Source organism: Lagopus muta, chromosome 1 (assembly GCF_023343835.1).
Source record: "Lagopus muta isolate bLagMut1 chromosome 1, bLagMut1 primary, whole genome shotgun sequence".
In the NCBI taxonomy this organism is placed as follows: Eukaryota; Metazoa; Chordata; class Aves; order Galliformes; family Phasianidae; genus Lagopus; species Lagopus muta.
Window position 1 is genome coordinate 94,738,663 of NC_064433.1, and position 22,745 is coordinate 94,761,407.

At 37.8% G+C, this 22,745-nt stretch overlaps 1 protein-coding gene across 3 annotated transcripts in view; it reads left to right on the forward strand.

The window, feature by feature from the left end:
- GBE1 (1,4-alpha-glucan branching enzyme 1) overlaps positions 1–22,745 on the forward strand; it is a 152,786-nt gene that overhangs the window by 3,473 nt on the left and 126,568 nt on the right. The gene's annotated exons all lie outside the window — the stretch shown is intronic.

Consider the following 22,745-nt stretch of genomic DNA (forward strand, 5'->3'; position numbering starts at 1 on the left):
GTAATTTCCCTTGCTGCAGTTTTGTCCTTTGTCTCAATTCTCTTTCTGTGTGCTGTGGGAGTGAGCTTCGCCCATTCTTTTCTCTTGACATTTCTCTTTCTACCTGTCCCTTTGGTAGCTGGGGACTGTAAGTTAACATCTGCCATCCACACCTCCCTAAAGTTAGCTTTTTCTTCTTTGGTCAGAAGCAACCACCTCCCATGATTCAGAAATAGTTGCCTAACATGACTTTTAAGATTGTACCTGTGTAATTGAAATGATCGTAGATGATATTCATTTTTCACATCTATTTGGACATGAATCAAAGAATTGTTAACGTTAGACTAGAATCACTTCGTCTAGTCCAGCTGCCGACCCATCACCACCATGTCCCCTAACGATATCTCTCAGTGCCACATTTACCCTTTTCTTGAACAACTCCAGAGACTATGACTCCCATCACCTCCCTGAGCAGCTTGTTCCAATGCCCTTACCATTCTTCCTGAGAAGACATTTTTCCTAATATCCAGCTGTGAATTAGTCATTTAGTCATTGCTAAAAGGGATGTCTTCTGCTTATGTAATGTGTTCTGCCTCTGAATTCTTTCAAGCTAGTAGTTAGATGAAATGAGGCCAGTCATAGGTGGTGCAGCTAGGATAAGATGTATTTTGTAAACAATTTTACGTACAGCCATTTAGGTGTACTTGCTGCAGACACTATTGATATCATTGTTCTTTTGTTTATGCAGAAGATACATTGTGTTTGAGGGGGCTTTAAGTCCTGATAAGCAGGCATTGTCAAAGCTATCTACTAGGGTATTGCTTAAAGTTGTTGGCACTGAAGTCTAAGCAAGCCTTGATGTTATGATCTGTATGCTGATGCTGCTGAATTCTTCTTTCAAGCTATGTTCTGCCATATTAGTAGTCTGTGGTCTCTGAACTAGTGTTCTGCATTGTTTCTCAGGTGGCCTCATCAAAATTTTTATTGCCAAGTACTGTTTGCTCTTACATTCAGAGCTCTTTATAGATAGCAAGATACACTCAAGTAGAACTATTTCTTGCTTAATTGCTGCTGTAAGTAGCTCCAAATAAAAAGTGTCTAAAATGGACTAAGCTACATCTTAATGTGTAGGGCTTCAACACAGCTTTGGACACTTGTATGAGTGGGCTTTCAGTGAACACAATTGGTCTTTACAAAAAGTTGTTCTGCAAATGTTACCTTCTTCATTTTGCTTGACTTCTAGGCTTTGCTTCTTTGAGATGAGAAAGGTGGGGGGGAGGTGGGGAGTGGTGGTGTTAAGTCTATCAGAACCGTGAGTTAACACCATTTAGTAACATCACAAGTGGATGCTCTCTCTACCCCCTTCATTGGAGACTGGATGCTTAAACTATTCCAGCTTGCCCTAGTATGTGGGTCAGAAATTTCTACTTGACTGTCATATTCCAAATCTTGATAGATGAGCGTGCATCTGTGAAACATGGAAATGTTATGAAACACTTTTGTTTTACAGTCTGAGAGCTTCTATAAGAACTAAGTGTTTCTGTGAAGGGAAGCTACCTAAAATGTGATTATAAGTCCTTGCAAGTCATCAGCATGGAAAATGGGTTACTGTGGTTAAATAGATGGATTATGGGAAGAATTGTGCTTCTGTTATATCTTCCTTTTGTTTTTTTTGTCATGCATAATCATTTCATTGCCAGTGGTGTTTCAGGGTAGGGCAGATAGAAATCTGTAATTCTTTATTTCTGCAAATATCTGAAATTGGCCCTGAGTTTTGTGGGCATGTTTTCTTACAAAAGAAAGGAATCATTTCACTTGCATTTAGTGAGCCCTTCAGCTTTGACCTAAAGGCATTTGGTTTAACAGCTGAAACAAGAATATACTTAAAAATAAAAAAATGAAAAAAAAATTAATAGAAAAAGCTCCAAGTGATACCACTGCTCTATTGTTTGACCATCTGTGATATGTTTTCCCACAAGTATTTTGTTAACTCCCAAGTGTTATTTAGTCTAAAGACTTCGTATAATTTAGTGTGTATTTTTAGTCTTTTTACCTCTTAGTACATAATTGGCTCAATTAAAACCATTAATGCCTGTGGTGTAATTGCATTTTATGGAGTTACAAACTGGAATCAGAAAGTGCTGCCCATTAGAATTTTTGTTGTTACAGCGTGCATGGCTTAATATATTTTACCAGGCCCTGTAAGTGTTTTGGTAACTATTAACTATAGAGTCCTCATTGAAAAATTGTTATTGAATAGTTCAATTTATACAGTAAGTGAGTAAAAATGTACTTCTGCATAGATTTAGTCTTTATCTTGACTAAAGCTTCAGAAGGGGTGTTGGTTTGTTCAGCCAGGTGAAACACCTGCCATAGTGCTTGGCAAGGGTTATGAGAGGAGGGAATTGTCCCACTTCTTTTAAAGCGTTGCTGAGTTTTTGGTCAAGAAGACTGGATCTACTAGTACTTAGGCTTCAGTAGCTGGATTAATTAAGAAGGTATCTGTCAACAGGCTCATAGGTCTCTGGTGGTGTTCCTTGATCCCTTCATTCTCTTCTTTTATCTATTACTATGAGGTTATGGGTGCTTTATTATGGTTTTGCCAATTTTAATCTAATTCCAGAGACTCACAGTAGTGAGTACTCCGAGTTTTGAAAATGAAGAAATATAAAATTAGGCTTGATAGCACTGAATGAGAAGGCATCCATTGGAGTCTATTTGAAGTTAGGGAATGATAGCTGAAAGAGTGATTCAGATAGCATCCTAGTCATGGATAGTAAGTGGAAGTGAAGTGTGAATCTGGATAAGTTTTATCGGAATTTACTCAGTGACTTCTCGCCTTCTCTGTAGGGATTGATGCTAACTCTGGAGGGGGGGGGGGGGGGGGAAGGAAGGTTAGCCGCCTGTGTTTTCTCACAGTCTGAAGAGATAGTTTAGTGAACTTAAACCAGAAGCAGGGGCCCTAAGATTAATGGATATTTTTAAAGAGTTGGGATGAGCATAACGTGGGTGAGAGCCACAAACCTAGGTCATAATGTTATTGACTAAAACTAGAAATTGAGAGATTCCTGAAGGAAATACTATGCTAAATTGATGTTAGGAAATTGTTGATGCCATTATGTTTAGAGCTAGAGTTGACACACTGGCACCTACTGACTGCAAAACCAAGTGTATGGTTGGTCAATACAATGCCTTGTTGCCATAGTTGCCATCAAAAGATTCAGGCTGCCTGTTGGCTTAATATCTGCTAGGTTTAGGAAAAGGCAGGAGGGAGAATTAGATACAGATACTAAATTTTATTAGCAGGACAGTTGCCTCTATATTTTAATTATAACTAAGTACTCTTTGGAAAACTGATTGGAGGCCCCCTCAATTCTGCTACTTAGCATTATCCAAAAAAGTTGGATGGATTCTGAGAATTTTGCCAGAATTCTGAAACTATAGAGCACGTGATGAGGAGTCTAATTACTGTCTCATCGTAATAGTGAGAAATAGCTTTGTCATGTTAAATACTTCACATTCAAGTGTTTATGCATGCCTTTCTACTACTCCTATAAATAAAGTGTTCTTATTCTGAAGGACCTTCTTAAATTGACAGCCTATCTCACTAAGATGCGTTTTCTTTCCATTCAGTATTTATGTATACATACTTTCCTATCTTCTCTGCCTCCCTGTTACCTTCTACTTACTCCCACTATGCCTTCCAATCTTGGCTGCTCCTTTATCTCCTGTCTTTCCATGAAGAAGGCTCTTTTCCACTTGTATGGTGTCAGAGATCTGAAACCTGTCTCACTTCTGCTTCAGTTTACTTTGTACTTCTGAAGCTTTGCTTCATACAGTTATTCATTAGCTTAAAAAGAAAATAATGTCTTAAGGCAATATGTCAAGTGAAATAGTGTAAGATTTTTGTATTTAAAATGTTTAAAACATGAGCTTTCAGTTTTCCTTGGCAAAAAAATTTTCTGGAAAAAAAAAAAAAAAGTTTGTAGCTAAAGAACAGCTTGCCTCTTCCCCAACTATCTGACAATTTATTTGACGTTTTTATAGCATTTCATGTTAATGAGTTGAAGGCCAGTTGTTAGTGATGATTCCTGGTCATGCTGCAAAGCATAGGACTCTCAAGCTGCCTAGAACAACAAAGTCTGCTTTGCTCATATTGCTGTCAGAAGCACCTTACTGATGAATGTTATCTTCACGTTATTTACAATTAAAATCTAGTATAGATCTGTTTTCTCAGAATAGATGCCTGAAGACCTGTCTCATTAGACAAGTCAACTAGTTTGTTTGAAATATATATTCATTTATGTGAACATCTTGAGACTATTAATCTAGGTATTTCTAATTCTGAATTTATTTTAATCTATCACCTTGTATAGTTAAAACAACAAATAGAAAAAAACCACAAAACAAACAAAAGAAAACATAAACCTTACTGACAGTTTCCTCAGGAAGCAGCTGTGGGTGGCTCTCATGCTGTTCGATGCTCTCCTTCTTTCCTTGGGCCTGCAGGCACGGTGTCCTGGCTTCAACATGTCCTTACACTCTTGGTGTGCTGTGTTGCTGCTTTTTGTCCTAGCATGTCTGCCATTGTGCTTAGCATTAGAGAGAAGAACTTAATGGGGTTATGAGGTCCCAGTAAAGGTGGATCTACTTTCCCAGGAGTTTCTCTGCTTGGGAGGTATGCCAAGTTCAGAAAATGTTGCCCAGATCTGCAGAAGGAATTGGGTGATGCTTAGTCCTGCAAAATGAACTTCTGAGTACTCAGTTGTTAGAACACAAAGTATGAGTTTCCACCCTTGTTATGTGAGCTAGTCTTAGGTTACTTTTCTTGGGAAGATGATAGAGAAAGCTCTTTATATTGGAATGACTAGTGTAGAGTAACACTTCAGTACTGATCACGCCACTATAAGCAGTTAGTGTGGAGACTATTTTGACAAAGCAGTGCTCTTTCCAAGCAAGTCCATTTGTGCCAGCTGTTTGTTGGCCCAGACATCTGTTTTGAGGGCACTTTTTTATAATCTGTCACTGATGCCACAAGGTTTTTGGTTGTATGAACATTTGGTTAGATACTTAGGAGAAAAGCAGGAAGTTGGGAGAATTGTCTGAAAGGCTCCTATTAAAATCATATATGTAGTGTATTTTATGTGGCAAACATGCCATACTACCAGAACTGCTCAGGAATTGCCCATCTAGAATGAATTTATTACATAAGCATAGAAGTCTAGTGGCACATTCCAGAAGCATTAGGGGTTATCCTGACTGTATTGTAAAAGAAAACACTATAGAGTTTTCATGAATTATGTTGTATGTGATAGTGGGTATCCTGAATACTTCAGGCTAACATGCCTGTAGATCTTTAGGCAAGTAGCTCTTGCTGTTAACATCATTTAATATCTACTGTGGTCAATATCTCTTGTATAAATATTCCTGGATACATTAATAAGTCATCATGACTTTCAAGTTTAGTAAATGGATTTTGTTGTAATAAAATATTTCAGTTTTTTAAGTGTAAATGGTGTAGCTGGTATGCGTCTTATACTAGCAGTGGCATTGGCTCTTTGAACACATATGAGGTTTTAAATGATGTATAATCTGTTGGCAGGGGGCTTTCATTTTTTTCTCTCAAAAGGAATCATATGTTTTCTATGAATTTTTCTGACTGAAAGGGTAAGTGAATTTAGAGAAGTGAGGCTTTAAAAATGATCAATGCAGCAATAATTTCATTTTTTTTTCATTTTGCAGGTAATATGGTGTCTGTTCCATCTTCTCCCTTTGCAGTCTTCAGGAGACAAAACAGTTTTATCTGCTTGCCCTGATTTCATTGCTTTTGTTTCCTTCTTTGGTTAGCTTGTCACTACTTTTTTGCTACTGGCAGTTATTTACCTCAGCAGCAGGTACTGTTTGGATGCTAATTTCAGCATATAGAACCAGTAGAAAAATAATCTTTTCATTGACAAACCTTAGAGGTATGAGAGGGAGACGAGCTAAAGCATAGCATTTAGGCTAGCTACCTTGGATTGTATTCATGCTGTAAGCAGTTTTTTTTTCTTGTTCTATCCCTTAAAAAAAAAAAAAATAAAGTTATACTTTCTGTCAGGAAGTGAGAGGAAAATCTGAGTACTAGAGGATTATCTTATTTTTAAAGTGATTATGGGGAGCTGTGTGGAGATGTCACTTTATCTGCAATTAACTGTTTCTTAGCTGGTGAAAAATCAAGTTAGTTATGTTTTACTTAACTAACTTAAGGCTGTCTTAGCCTTCCATGACATAGCTTTCAATTAGAGAGTGAAAGCAAGCTTTTCCTGTTTGCTGTGCACCTTTCTTGATAGCTTTTGATAGAAACTTGAAGTGGTTTTTGTTAATTGTACACACGCACTTAATTAAGTACATATGCTATCCTTTTTTGAAGGAGTTTCTAGCTAGCATGACCATGTGTCCAGCCTCCATTGGGCTCGTTGGTGAGTTTAACTATGGCTTGTGGAGTTTGTAGTCTTAATGACCTATTTGTAAGTTTTCAAGTAAGAATGAGTTCATTAATGCTGGATTATCATAAAGATCTGAAAGATTCTTTTTCTCCAAAATGTTGCTGCTTTATTTTAATCCTATTTACAACAATTGGGCAATATTCAACAAAAAATCAGGCTTGTAACAGTCCTTTTTACATAGCAGTAGACAGACTTTTAATAGCAAGACTCTTGCAGTGTAATTTGAATGTGATTATAATGATTAGCTCTTTTAGACAGAAAATTATAAATTATTCTTGTTAGAATGTAGATTTATTTGCCAAACTCCTTCAGATTTTCCTCATATCATCTGAATATTTCTGGACAGAATTCTTTTTTCTAGTTGCTTTCTACTTGTCATCCTGAAATAAAATTATATTGAATTATAGTATCAGTGTAAAATAGTGTAATATATGAAAAAATAGGTAACTTTAAAAAAAAAAAAAAGTTAAAGTAGAATATGGATGAAAAACTTTTAAGAAGGACAAGACTTGGTGAGGCTAGACTTGTTAATTATCAGATGTAATCTAAGAAGTAGTGATTATATAGAGTAATAATACCAAGAATGGATGCTATTGGCAAAATTTATCTGTCGTATGTAAATTCCACTAGTCTATCTGCATAACGTGGCACAAAGTAAATGCTGCTTATGGTGCAAGCTGTCTTTTCTGATTTATGGAATAATTGCCCTACTTCAGCAGCAGAATCTTAACCTTTGCAGGAGGGAAAAAAAAAAAAAAGCAGGTAATTTAAGTTCCTTGATACTCATGGAGTTCTTAATGGCTGCAGAAGGCTCCATCTTGAAATCTAAATGTTCAAAAAATACTGTCTCCACCTCCTCTCACTTCTGAAGAAAGCCGTCTCCACTTCTCAGGAACTGGTAGCAGGAAGAAAATGTCTTTCATAGCACAGTGTTTACCTATTCGTTGACTCCTTTAGCCGGCAGAAAGTACTAGAAACTATGAAGCTAGATTCCAAAACTGTTTGGAAGTCAAAAGTCAGTCCAAAGTCAGTTTGTGTATGATGATGTGTTTCAGCTTTAACTTGAGTTTTTTTTAGAAATAAAGCAAAAAATCGTTTACTAATAGATTAGATACTAGAATAGACCTAGTGATCATTATTGCTGTAAAACTTAGCAAACTTGGAAAGCAGTTACTTTGTTACAGCCAGTAAACCATGAGTGTTGGTACTATACAATAGGAATGAGCAGACTGAAGTTTGCTTGGTATCTTCTGATCTCTTTTGGACCATGAAGCTATGGCCTAAGTACTATAACAAGTGATAGCTTTGAGTATGCCTGTCAGCCATTGTTTTTGGCTTAGCTGTTTTTTTTTGTTTTTTTTTTTTTCTTAATGTGAAGTAGTAGAAACAAATCAATATAAAAATAAAACATACTTTGGCTTTGAATTTCTGAACATTGAATAGGGCATTTTATTTCCTAATATTGTAAGTAATGTATTAATATCAAAGTAGGTATCAGACTGAACACTCAGCAGCAGTCACGGTTGACTTTGCGTGGTTACCGGCTTAAAATGAAGGTAGCTGTAAATAGCACTTATTTTTGTTGAGTGTTATTGCAGGGTTCTGACAATAACTGCTTATGACAGAAGTTTCTTCCTGGAAACCCTGTGGAAGTAGGAAATGCAAACTGTCAAGATCTAATTTTTTTTTTTTTTTTTCCCAGAAATTCCTCTGAACAGCTCGTTTGTCCTTAATAGCAGGAATCAGTGTAGTTTGCTGCAGTCCAGTACTTGTCAGTTAATGTAATTCCATTATAACAATATTTTCTCAAAAATGCTTAATACTGTGCTATTGATAATCACTACATTAATTGGCAGGGCAACCAAAAAAAGCAGATACTGAAGTAGGTCTCTTAATGACAGACATTGCTAGCATGGCATAAAATATCAGATAAATGGTTACGCTCTCTGTATAGTTTACAGGTGCAAGAACATGCTTTTCATAGTCCAAGCTGTTGCTGATACCCTCCTCAAACTAGAAGGAACTTTGGATGACAGATTCCTTGGTCTTACTGTTTCTTCACTAATGCCTTTGGCAGCAAAAAAGATATTACTCATTAGCAACTGCATTTGCTGTTGTGTCAATGAGCACTTACGCTGGCTGGGTAAGTAGTTGTAAGGCTGCAACTCGACTTCTTTGCAGTTTTTATTTAGTGTTTAATAAGGTTAGTCTATACAAGCTGTTTACACCTTGATGTTTTTACCGAAAGCTGATGCTTGTTTTCTTTTGGCACAGTGAAATGTACTGCCAATTGGGTAAGATCATGAGCTCCAAACCCTAGCCTTGTTTTTTTTATTGTAGAACTGTAGAATGGCTTGAATAGGAAGGGACATTAAAGACCATCCAGTTTCAACTCCCTCCCATGGGCAGAGCTGCCACCCACCAGCTCAGGCTGCCAGGGTCCCATTCAATTTGGCCTTGAATGCCTCCAGGGATGGGGTATCCATAGCTTCTCTGGGCAGCTGTGCCAGTGCCTCATCACTCTTCAGTGAAGAACTTCTTCCTTACAGCTAATCTAAGTCTACTTCTGTTAGTTTACAGCCAATACCCCTTGTTCTAATGCTGCACTCCCTAATAAAGAGTTCCTGACAGCAGGTTATGCAAAACTCATAATTATCCAGAGAAAAAGTAGGGATAAGATCTTGTTTTTGAAAGACCACCAATTCTTGTGAGGGACAAAAAAATGTAAGGACAGAAAAGTAGGAATTAACAGTAATGTGTGGCTGGTTTTGTAAATGTTTTTCATACTTCGTTTCTCACTCAAAAAAGTGTTGTTTTTTTTTTTTTTTTTTTTGCATGTGTTGATTCAATTTATTTTTTTTTTTTAGTTTCTGATTGTAGTGGGGTTAATAGTAACTTTCTGAATTTGTGTTACTGAAGTTTATGATACTCAAATGTCAATGCAAAGAGAATATACAAACCACAGCATCTTGAAAACAGCTTCTGTGACTTTTATTAAGTCTTTTCTAATAGGTGTAAAAAGCATACAAAGCTTTTTTTTAAGGTGTCCAACTCTGAGACTTGATGAACTGCTTTATGTCAGAGTATATAGGAGGGAAGTAGATATTCTTTATCAAGATGATGTACTAATTGCAGTTTGCTTTCCACTATGGAAGCAAAGAAGTACTGAAGAAACCTCAACATTCAATGGAGTATGAGCTTTCATCTGATAATAAAAAATCTAATGCTCTAAGGTATAAATAGGCATCTAAAAAACATTGTGGAGATAAGGTGCTACTGTTATACATGTGCTTTCACAATGAATATGTGGTTTGTTAGGTGAGAAGATTAGGCTTATGTGTTTTTTTTTTTTTTTTTTTTTTTCTCCCTGTTATTTCTCCTGATTCTTTTTCATCAGATGAGCCACTTGTAAACTATGGAAGGAGCTGTAAGGAAATTGAAATGAGGGGGGATTTTGTGATCTTTGGAAATGAATTTAAGGAAGATCTGTTTGTTGTATGAAATATAGTTGAAAGGGGGCACACAGCCTTTTGTTCAAAAGTATTTGGCTTTGGTGGAAAAATAAAATGAAGCCTTGAGGGTTTAAATAGCTCTTAGTGGGGGGGGAAAAAAAAGTATAACTTAACTGCTTATGATTGCCAGACTATATAAGGCACTGCTTTTTTTTATTTTTTGTCATTCTGTTCTGCTGACTGAATTTCAAGTATCCTGTTGATACAAACAATGTGTTCTGCTTTGGTTCTGATTTGAGATGTTGTGTATTAGACATACAAGCACAAGGTTTTAACTAAGTTTTTTTTTTTTCTTTTTTTTTTTTTTACTCTATTCTTTAGATTTCAAGATCATGAAAATTGAATTTAGGGACTTAAAGATTGGTCTTGTTTTTTCACTAAATGCCAATGTGATCTTATTTGAATGATGGAGGTATTTATTAAACAATCTTCAAATCATCTCCTGAAAAGCCAAACAGGCCTATTGCCTTGTAGGTTATATATGACTCTGAAGCCTAGATAGCTGATGGCTTGTTTAGGATAAAGTACATGATGGTGTATACATTACTGTAAGATTCTCATATTTTTCATGCTCTACCTTTTATAATACAGCCAAAGTCAATTTTGATGGAAAACAGTGAGATCTTATGCATGTATACACTATTGCAACATAAATTTTAATTTCCATATTGCCAAATGACATTCTGCAACTTAAATTGTCTTAAGGAATCAAAGAGTGTGTGAGGTTTGAGTCAGAATGAACTTGGGAGAAGGAAGGGGAGCACAGGGTGAAGGTTTGCAGATCCCCTCTTAGAGACTGAGACAAAAGGCAGGATGCTTGTGTCTCTTTTGGAAAGATCCAGATTTTGCTGCAGCACTCTTTTCCAGCTATGAAGAGTGTAGCTTGTGGGTTGTTTATAGGTGGGTAGGATTTTATTTTAAATAACAGGGTGGTCGTAAGATGACTGGAACAAACAGGCTGTAATTGCAACATGTGGTGTTGTTTTTCGTGATGCTTACTGCAGTGACATGGTAATTGCAGATCACACAAAACTATCAATGGCATTTGTAACGGAGTGTTGCATTGCCTGGCTCATTCCTTTGTGCTCTGCTGGGATAGCTGATGAGAGCTGGTCAAATGCAGGGAACTTAAGAAACTACATAATTATATCATGTATATATGTGAATAAGATAACTTTAAACCTTTGGTTAGAGTAATTCTATATTTCAGTGTGACTTCAGTTGTTCTTACTGTTCTGATTGCCTGACTAGATATTGCTAAGAAATTCTTATTAGTAGATGGGATCTCTTAATGTCTTTTTGATACATTGTTGAAAATACAAGTTACCATCACATTTTAAAACAATAGTTTCAGTGTTATTTGATACAGTGTGTATTGAATATCATTATGTCAATAGCCTACTGAATACCATTTGCTATAAGAAGAGCTTCTACTTTAAACAAACAAAAAATAATGATAAATTTTTAACAATGGAAAAGCTCAATGATTATTGCAGAATAGTAATTTTTTTAGTTAATTGAAAGTATTATGGAAAGGTAAAATATGCAAACTTTTTTGTGTTTTCAGGTCTTGACAGATATTCTGCACTACATCTTCTATTTGCTGTGTTCATTTGTTATTTCATTCATATTTTCTTCTGCTACCGTAACTATTTTTCATCTTGCTTACAAGCATTAGTTGGTTGTATACTGGTACTGGAAGTAATCTGCAGTATGTACTTGAGGTATGCAAGCCAGTGCTTTATATTTGGGGAGTTCAAGGCTCTTAGGCTCCTAATAATAATTTTCATTTTTCATTTTTGTAACTCCTAGTGTTTTGCTATTGTGAAAATTTGTTAATCGTAACACACAATGTAAAACCTGTGGACAAGGCAGTTGAGGATATGGTCAGTGTGTATGGAGGTGATACAATGGGGTCTTACTTTGTAATGAAGATTGCAAACGCAAGCTTAAATTGAAAGCAATTATATATTGCTTAATATTAATATGGCAGCACTTGATCTTCCAAGTTTTTAATCGAATTAGATAAATTTGGCTGTTCAGCTGTGCCCAAGGTATGATTTCATGGGTTTGATGAGGACTGTGTGGTGTGATTTTTGTGGGGGATGGGATGATTGCTTTTGTGTGCTCTTTTGTTGATTACTTTCTAAATTCCTTTCTGAACTGTATAAACTCAGAATTTTCTGGAATCTTTGTCAGCAGACTTCGATGATCATTAGATGGGCATCTGAATTGGCTGTCCTGGATGCAAGCTAAACTTGCTTCCAGTGTTGTTTCCACTGCTGAGAAAATAGAAATGGAAAATAATAATTGCATTACATAAACTGGCATAGTTTCTGTTGATTTCAGTGTCCCTCATCTGCAAATAACTAAGAAAAGCTGTTTAAGAACTAGCTGAGGATGCCTGATGCTGCCTGAAGAGAGCTAGCTGCTGAGGAGAGGGGGCAGTATGTAGTTTTAATTTGTAGGTTTTGTCTTCTGTTCATTTTAGTAAAAAGCTGCCATACTTCAGGTTCACCTTTGCTCAAATTAACAGGCTTTTACCTCTGCCAAGATATTTATTTCGAAACTGTTTACCTGTTTTGCTTGATAGCTTAATATGTAAATAATGAGTTAACTAAAGAACAGCTTTTCTCTTCACGCTACCTTAAACTTTTAACAGAATGGATTTCATTAATGTCTGTGGCTTTAGACTGTGACTGTGTGCAAGCTATTTGAGGTGTTAGATCCATAGAATTGCATCATGGACAGTTGCACTTGTTTTTAGAACTACGTGCAGAAATGTGGGCCCTGCTGCTTGGGGATTTCAAAGCTTGGTTTTGTTCCAAACTGAAATGAAGAAGGGGAAGGAAAAGACCTTGTTAAAGGACAGCTGTGGGCAAAAACCAGATCTTGGCTTTGGGCCCCCTGGCTTGGTGCTTGCCCTGGAGCTGGAGGCCTTTAGAGGGTCTTAGTAAAGATGTGTGGTTTTGTCTGCCTTATTTTCCAGTATGTAAAATTGCTTGGGCTCTGGGTAAAAGCTGTCAGAGAATTTCAGATCCTCTCTGTGAAAGAATATGCTTCAGTAACGTGCTTTGTGTACTGAGCCTGAGTTGTGTGCTGTCCCTGAGCATTCAGCTTTCTGATTTTTATAGGTAGAGAAAAACAAAATGCATTGTTCTCAAGATCAGAGCTCTCTTTGCAGTAATCTTTGTGTGAGGGCACAAGCAAACTGGGAGGGCTGTTTGTAATGTGTGTTACACTGCAAGCATATGCTGGCATAAGAGGCCATCTGAAAAAGATAGCAATGTGGTGGAACACTACTTAGGCAAAGACCTCTTCCCCCAGGAGGGGGGGGCTTGCAATATAATATGTGGAAGTTGGAATCCTTATTAGCTATGTTTTGATTAGAGTCACTCAATTTCTAAGGAAGATCCAGTTCTAGCAACTCCTAAATGGTGTAAAAGTGGAATTAATTATCAATTTGAGCTCTTTTTTTTTTTTTTTAGTGTCAATATCAATTTTTGTTCATGCTGTTTGTTACAGATCCTACTGTGCTTGCAAAATTTTGTTTCTTGTCATGGATTTTTCTCAGTAAGCAATCTGAAAGTTTACCCTTAATTAGGAATAATTGGTATTCTTAAGAGGTTTCTCTCAGTCATCTGGCAGGTTGGAAATTACTTTTTTTTTAAAATTGAATTCAGCAGTATACATGGTTAATGTAAGAAAAGGGGGGAAAAAAAATTTCAGTTTGGACCTGAGATTTGCTTACAGTATTTACACAGTGCAGCACTTCCAGTTCACGTGCTGGTAACCTTGAATGAACTTCTCATGCTCCTGTGGCTTCATGAAGCAGACTGTGTTCCCTTTACCAGCTGTGTGATATTTTAGGACTGGGAGAGAGGCCATGGCTCTGGCCTGCATTTAGAAATCTGAACTGTACTAAAGGTGTGATAGTGAAAGGGGTCTTTTCATGATATGCTCCTGTCTCTTAATGCAGTACAAGAAGCTAGTAGTACACAGGTTGCTCCAAAAGTAACGCCTCCTACTTGTTTCTGTGGAAGCAGATATAAAGAACATAAGTACACTATTTGATAGAACAAATGCTCAGCTACAAAACGCTATTTTTCAATATATTCACTATCATTAGCTGATTTGCATGGATGAGCTGATCCAGACTGTCATTGTCTTGTGGTGTAACAGCTGTGCATGACTGCCTACAATGTGGCTTGTCTTTTATGTTGTAGTATTCACTGCTGATATGTATCACCTACTGCCTCACTGTACTCACACCCATTGTTGGGTTGATCAAAATGTTCAGCAGATGTTGATGAATGTTAGTGGGTGCCATTTTTCTGTATGGAGGAATTCAATCACACACATCTTGATTCATATGCGCTTCTATGTCAGACTGCCCCTCTGCTGCCATCTGTCACATGACAACAAAATGTGATGGGGTATTGGTGGGCAGGTTCAACCTCTACTGCCATACCACCATCTGCCTCTGATGTCTGGGACAACATTATAACATAGGAGGCATTACTCTCAGAGCTGCCCTCATAGGTCATAACTAAATGTATATGTATCAGCTCTTTCTAAACTGAGTTGTTTTATTAACTTTGTCAAACTGTGCACTTACTGATGATCTGTGTTGACTTAATGTTTAAAAGAAACACAAAATATTTCATTTAGCATGGGCGTTTATAAAAGACACTAAATGCTTAGCTCAGGAAATGTGAGAATTACATTTTCTAAAAAATTAGAATGAATTAATAATCAAATATAAGAATCCAGACTTCTTCCGAAAGAACTTAAATTGGTTTAGATAAACCCTCATAGCCTTTTGCTGTGTGACTTAGTATGATGGGCGTTAAGCTAATTCTGATAACCACAGTACAGTTACCCTCCCTGTGATGCGAGAGTACGCTCATCTGTCTTAACAGACCTACCAAGGAGGAAAGACATGTCAAGCATAACTTTCCCCAGTAGATGTGAATACTTTTTCAAAAGCCTCAAAGAATGCTACATCTGTCTTGAAAATGTAGGATTAAGTGCTTTTTTAGCCTGGAAACTAGTCTTAAAAATACTGAAGAAATTAGTGGAGGAAGTTTCCTACAAAGGAGTTCAGTGTTACAGAACTAGGACTGTTGCACTTAATTTAAATTTACTGGAAGCTGTCTGAAACATGGGTAAACATGTATGATCTTCATACAGCTTGTATGTGGGCCTTCAGAATCTGGCACAAATGAGAGACTGACCTTAGTAGCTGAGGGAGTTTTCTGGTTGGTAGCTATGAGGTACTTAAGTGAGATACTGAGTAGAGGTCTATGATGGCTTCACATTGGTCCAGGTTTTGGTGATAGGGATCACTGTTTTTTTTCCCCTATCTTCACAGAATCACAGAATCACAGAATTGTAGGGGTTGGAAGGGACCTCCAGAGATCATCGAGTCCAACCCCCCTGCCAAAGCAGGTTCCCTACACCAGGTAGCACAGGTAGGCATCCAGGCAGGTCTTGAACATCTCCAGAGAAGGAGACTCCACCACCTCCCTGGGCAGCCTGTTCCAGTGCTCCGTCACCCGCACTGTAAAGAAGTTCTTGCGCATGTTTGTGTGGAACTTCCTATGCTCCAGTTTCTGGCCGTTTCCCCTTGTCCTGTCTCCACTCACCGCTGAAAAGAGTCCGGCCTCGCCATTCTGCCCCCCACACCTTAGATATTTATAGACCTGGATCAGGTCCCCTCTCAGTCTCCTTTTCTCAAGGCTGAACAGACCCAGTTCACTCAGTCTTTCCTCATAGGGGAGATGCTCCAGGCCCTTCACCATCTTCGTGGCCCTCCGCTGGACTCTTTCCAAGAGATCCCTGTCTTTTTTGTACTGGGGAGCCCAGAACTGGACGCAGTACTCCAGATGAGGTCTTACCAGGGCAGAGTAGAGGGGGAGGATCACCTCCTTTGACCTGCTGGCCACGCTCTTTTTAATGCACCCCAGTAAGCCATTGGCCTTTTTGGCCACAAGGGCACACTGCTGGCTCATGGCCAACCTGTCATCCACCAGGACACCCAGGTCCCTTTCCGCAGAGCTCCCCTCCAGCAGGTCATCCCCCAACCTGTACTGGTGCATGGCATTATTCCTCCCCAGATGCAAGACTCTACACTTGCTTTTGTTAAACCTCATCCAGTTTCTTTCTGCCCAGCTCTCCAGCCTATCCAGGTCTTGCTGAATGGCAGCACAGCCTTCAGGTGTGTCAGCCAATCCTCCCAACTTCGTATCATCGGCAAACTTGTTGAGGGTGGCCATTATCCCCTCATCAAGGTCATTGAAGATGTTGAACAAGACCGGACCCAGCACAGACCCCTGAGGAACACCGCTGGTTACAGGCCTCCAACCAGACTCTGCACCACCAACAACGACCCTCTGTGCTCTGTATCTTGTACAGATACTGTGTTGTTTAGCAAAAGCTCTGTCCTTTACTTGGGCAAGGAGGCATGATAGCATTGTGTTTCCTGATGGCACATCCCCCTCTGATGTGGAGTGCTCAGAGTATATGGATCTTCTCATTTGAGTTGCTTTTCCAGGAAGAAAGACACAAAAATTGCACCAGTACTACTTAGTTAAAGAGAGAAGAAGGAAAAACAGTCTTTTGTATTGGGTAATTTCTGGTATGAGTTCAATCTTGTATCTGTATCATTCTAATTCCTGAAGTGTTTTATACTTCAGTGCTGAAAGCTCTGGAAAACTGTCAATAGTAATTTGTTATAGTTCCAGAATATTTTGAAACAGTAGTTTCTAAAAAATACCAGTTTACTTATGTGTATATATATAAAGTGTATACTGTACAGCTATCTAACTTGTATACAAGAAATTAAATGGAAATAACCAGGTATATCAATTTCTTGTGAAGTCTGGTTGCTGAAATTGTTTTAGTAACAATTTTTAATGTGATATTGATGTAGAAGATCACTTGACACGCTTCAGTGACTACTTAACTGATTTAAAATCATATGGTAATTGTGCTAGTAAGACATTTAAGGGGAAAAACAATGCCAACCATGACAGCAGCAAAACTTTCAGAGTATGAGTTGTTTTGTCTGTTTTGTTTTATCAATGTAGAGTTCTATTATCTGTGTACATACGCATACAAAGAAAATGAATGCAAGCTCAGCAGAGGGGTATGTGATTCTCATTAACCTAAGATATATTAGAATGTTTTGGCACTTGCATTAGTTGCTGTGTTTCTTCCTTTGTCTGCATTGTTCTTTTTATATCTTACCAGGTTCTTTGTTTTCCTTTTGTAAAACTAGCTAGCTTCAAAAGACAAAAAGTAGTAAATATTCATAGAAAATTCTGGTTGGCAGGATCCAACATTCTGCTCAGAAACAAGTCAATATTTACTTCAGACTGGATTGCTTAGGATTTTCTTCACTTGGATCTTAAACCTGTAAAGATACAGATGCTGCAGCATCGCGCAGATTCTGTTCCTAATGGAATCTGTTTTTTTCTCTTTTTAGTTGGTGCCTCATATGTCAATTATGCATACATTTCACCTTAATCTTACATCTTATACCAGTTCAAATGACAATTGGAGACTTATAATTGACAGTGTGTGAATTCACAGCTGTGGATGCTGAGGCGTGTTTGGCCTTCCATACTCTTCAGAATAGGAATAAAGGGTTGAAGTGTAGAATTTCTGGGGGAGTTTTAAACAATTGGCATATGTATATAGAATAATAAGTTCCTTAGCTACTCTGATATAATTAATATATTGTGATGGAAACATTCCATGATGCCTCAGAAGTCTATACCAGCTTTATGCTGAATACCTAACTCTTAAATCAAGAGATCAAATTCCTGATGAACCGTGAACAGAGCTCTAGGATGATTTCTTTCCTCCTTTGCTATTCCTTGCAGCTGCTGGCCTGGTGCAAGGAGGCTGTGCTGACTGAAGCTCTGAGGCTAACCTGTTGGCCACTTGACTTTGGTAGGCTTGGCAGGCTTTATGTTGGCAGCTCTCCAGTTTGAGAATTGGAGCTAGTGGTGTTTCCCTGGGCTTAGTTCCAAAGATACTACTTGTATGTTTGCTTCTACCTGCTGCAGTTGGGGGAGAGAGGAAGGAGGGATGCTTGTTTAAGTACCTAGTGTAAATACTTAAAAAATAACATACTCTTGACTGAAGGTGCATGTATGTATAGTGCACTGCTTTTTTATAGTTTGTACTTCAGAGATGGAGAGGTACTTTGAAATAGAATTTATCAAGCAGATATGCCAGTGCTGTCTACGTTTCTCTACAGGAGAGAAGTAGCCATAGGATGTCATAGTTGGAGCGGAAAATTACTGAAGAGGAAGTTCTTTTCAATGTGTTGTCAGTTACTATGTTGCCCAACCTTTGTGGTGTTCAACTCATCCTTCTGAAGTGAATACTTACAGAACTAATTTTTGATACAAGAGGTTTTGTGTGAATAAAACTTTTGTCAAAACTTGTCATGAATGTCTTCTCTAACTTATGCACTGTCTGAAGCAGGTACTAGCAGAGTCTAAGCAGATGGGAAGAATATGCAACTGTAAAAATAGGTTTCATCCACCCAATAGACAGAATGTTAATCTTGTATTTGTAACTCCTAGTGTTAGTGTTAATACTTGTTTTTTTTGTTGTTGTTGTTGTTTTTTCTTTTTTTTTTTTTAAGCTTTCTCAGTAGCCCTGTTCAAAAGATGATGCTGTGCAGCAAGTCAGAGTGACTCAGCCTGGCAATACAAGGCTTTCTGAGGAGAGGTGTGTGTGTTTGTGTATGTGTGTGCGTGCGCATGCTGGTGGAGTTAAGGTTTTTCTTCTTACTTATCCTGTTGATAGCTTCAAGTGACTTCTGTGTGTTCCAAGCTACTTCACCGCTTGAGCTGTTGAAGACTTTGATGTGTCAGTGTCTCACTTGAGCCATATGTACAGTGGTTGATTTGTGAGTCTTGAACAGTAGTGCTATATTAGTTGTCTAAAGGTTTACAACTTTATCAATTCAATACTTGAACCATAAGTTTTCCAACGCAGTGACAAGGAAGTTGAATTACAGATAAGCAACTAGCATATGCTTGGAGGCTGCAGAGTAGCAGTGACTGCTATGATTATCAAGCTGTCTCTGATAGCTTCAAATACAGCCATGATCAGAAGGCAGATGTCTTCAAAGCTGTCATGTCCTTCAGAGCTCCAATCCAGTGGAAATGGATGTGGTTGAGATGAATCCAACAGCTGTTGAGTCGTGCTCACTCTGCAGTTATGAAGTCCTTAACATATTTTTGACATGCAACATCTCATGTACTTTTATTCCAGTAAAAAGATTGTTAAGGACACACAAAGTTTCAGAATAACAGTCAGACTCCATATTTCTGTTTTCTAAAGAGATGTGAATATTCAGGCTAATACTGTTTGTATTTGATTTTGATTTGAATTTGATGTTCATGCCTCTCCAGATGATGGTACAACTCACTTAATGGCCTGTATTTCTCAGCTTTGTGTTCCTTGCTGCCAAAGTTTGGAAGAGCTTTTTAGAGTGGAAATGCTTGATTGTGAATGAAGCACGTCTTTGTATTGTAGATTGCTTCTGTGAATAGTTAAATGCACGCTTCTTGATTGCTTATCTTCCTTGGGAATAGGCTTGATTAGCTGGGGCTAGTTATAAATACTTCTGAAATACCCAAGGTCTAATTGTTCTTCTAGTTTACTGATATTGAATTATGAGCATTTTGCATCCGTTTTGCACTGTATACAGTACAAATGTTTGACTGCTTGGCTTTTTTTTAATTGATCTTCTCTACAGTGAAGTCAGTTAATAATAAAATATAGGCAAACTCATGCTGTAAAGATGGTATGGTGCTTCTCCTAAGGTGCCTAAGGCTGTCATAATTATTTAACAGATAAAGGAGTTCTGTGGTGTTCCTCTTCTCCAGCTCCAAATCCCTCTAGGATCTTACAGTCTCTGAAAGAAACACTTTGTTCCTTAAAAATCTATTCTAAAAGGGCTGCTATTCATCGGCATAACAGGGAACCTAGCAAGCAGACCAGGTTTGCTTGGCAAGTTGAATCTGCAGTCAATATGAATTGTTGTGTAGAGCCACTGAGCCTAAATAGAAAAGACTTATTGATTCAACCAGTGAAGACTGATCGAACTGCTACATTGGTCAACCAGAAAAGCAAAAGTATACCTTCCTTCCCATCTCATATTTAATAGCTGTTTTTCTATCTATGCTTTATATGTAAAATAATGTTTGCATTTCTGGAGTATTGTGAAGTTTTCTTTGCGATGTTAAAATACAGAGAGGTAATCTAAGAATGGGTTATTAAGAACTTAAAGGCTAGGAAATAAAAACTATGTTGGGAATAAAGCTGTTTCTCTGTGAAAGCAAAACAGAATGCTTTTTCAGTTGGTATACGTGCATATCTCAAAATTGAGGCTGAGGTGGTAAGGTTTAGTGCTTTTTGTAGACAAAAATCAATGCACTTGCAGGAAGATTGAATGCAAACAAATTACTGGTGTTAATTGTCAGTTTTTTGCAAGTAGAGGGTGGAATGCTCCAGTTTCAATGAGCAGCAAGATGTGGCAGGAACTCAGTGGCTGCTTGGGCACCCAGAAGACTGGTAGTGTGGAGTTGCTCTGAGTGTGGGCCTCAGCTCCTGAGCAACTGCTTGCTGGTACTGGTGGTACAGGCTGGAGCTGGTAAAGTCACTGCCACTGGAGGTGTTCGAGAAATGTATAGATGTGAAACACGGGGATGTAGTTTAGTGGGCATGATGGTGATGGGTTGGTGGTTGGACTGGGTGATCTTAGAGGTCTTTTTCAACCTGAATGATTCTGTGATTCAAAGGGTTATTAAATGTGTTGAGGATGTAGGTTTTACACTAGATGAGAGGAAAAGTGTTGCAGTGAACAACATTTGCAGTAGTATGGAACCCAGGCACAGCTGTGGGTGCCCTTCCTCTAGCCAACTTTTTTGACAACTCTGGCTATTTATATCTGTTCAAGCCACAGCTTGACATGTTTCTCTATGAAGAAACATCTCTGTAAATAAGATTTTTGTTTGCTCTGTGGTTGTCAGTGGATGACAAGACTTCTGCTTACCTTTCTGGCTTGACTTTCAGGTTGTAAACTAGTTGAATATACAGCCCACTAGATTTGATATATTAAGAGTTTGCTTTTAATTTTTGAGCAGGTTTTAATAGGAAACGAAGTAAGGTTTATGAAAGCCAACCGTTAGGATATTCAGGTTGTTGTTGTGTAATGTGTCCTCTAAAGCAGGTTGGGAGGCTAATGTGATGATAAATATCCAATGTTTTGTTTGAAATAATGGAGAGTGACTTTGACCTAGAAGCTTGGCAGGCCAAAAATTTGGTAGCCAGTCAAATCTTTTCATTCTTAATTTCTTGGGGGTTGTTTAAAAGGATAAATCATTTTTAGTATTGTGTCGAGCTTCATTTATGCCAATTAAAATTACTTGCAGTATTTCTAAGAGTATGAAAGCCAAACTGATGCAACATACTTTGAATCCAAATTTGAGAAGAAACAGATGGCTTTTTATGTTTACTGCTATGGAAAGCTAATAAAAAAGAAAATACATTGAAAATGGCTTCTTTTTAACAACTAAAATGAAATGAAATAGTTACTGAAGTCCACATTATCCTGTCACAATGTGCAGAATGTTTAAAACTCATAGGGCACAAATGGTCAGATTCTTACTATGTGGGTAACTGCATTAAGATTGGGACTGACTGATGCTCTCAGGTTGATTAAGACCTTCATGATGCAGTACTTCTTGCCTAGCAAAAATTGTATTATAATTTTTTTTCTAAAAAGTTCCTGTGTCTTTTTCTGAAACCTCTGCTGTGACTTCTGCTTTTGGACTGTGTTTTGATTCCAGTGTGGTGCTAGTGCTATGGGAATCATTGCCTCTGTTTTTTAGCTTCCCTGTTAACTAACTTTGGTACCTGTTAATATGAAGGAAGTATCTTAGAAATCATTGATGATAGGATCAAATGGGAATGGGTATGGTGTTATGTACAAATTCATTCTGATCAATAACTCATTTGAGTGAGTTATCTCCAGCTTAAGGGGGGGGGGGGAGGGTTTAAGCATATAAATAGTAAAAAATGGTTTTGGAGCTTTCTAGCAATGTGTTTTACTGAAAGGAAAAAATGAACTATTTTGTGTGAGGGGAGGCAAGGAGGAGTAGAGCTCTACAGTTTGCGGTTAAATAATACTGAATAACAAGAGTTTTTGTACTTAAATTAAAAATGCATTAGTACTCCAGATAAATTATTTTTTTGACTGTATTGGGTCCCTATTACAAACAAACCAATAACTGATTTCCCTGTAATTTACCTGGGAACATGATTAATGTTAAGCATTAGTTATTCCGGTGTGTTTGGCAATATGAAAACCTGAATGGTTAGCAAGAACGCTAATTTGAAATAAAAGTGATAAAGCAGAGTTGCAGAAGTATGGCCTGTGGAGTGCCACGTGGGGAGTGTGTTGTGTCCCATGTGCCTGTGGCAGCGCTGCTTCATCAGCACCCGTCTTTCCAGTCACGCTCGTGTTCACGTCTCTGCTACATGCTCTGCTGATTACCTTGGAAAAGGGCAATGCTGTAACTGTTCAACTGACCTTTCAGTTTATTTTCTCTTGTGTAATATGAAACATGAGCTAACACAGTCTTAGTCTGCTGATTTCGAGAAAGAAATCTCTTTACATTCCTACAGCTTTCTGCTTGACTATGGAGTTTCTCTCTAATTATGTTAATCTAAAAAGCAC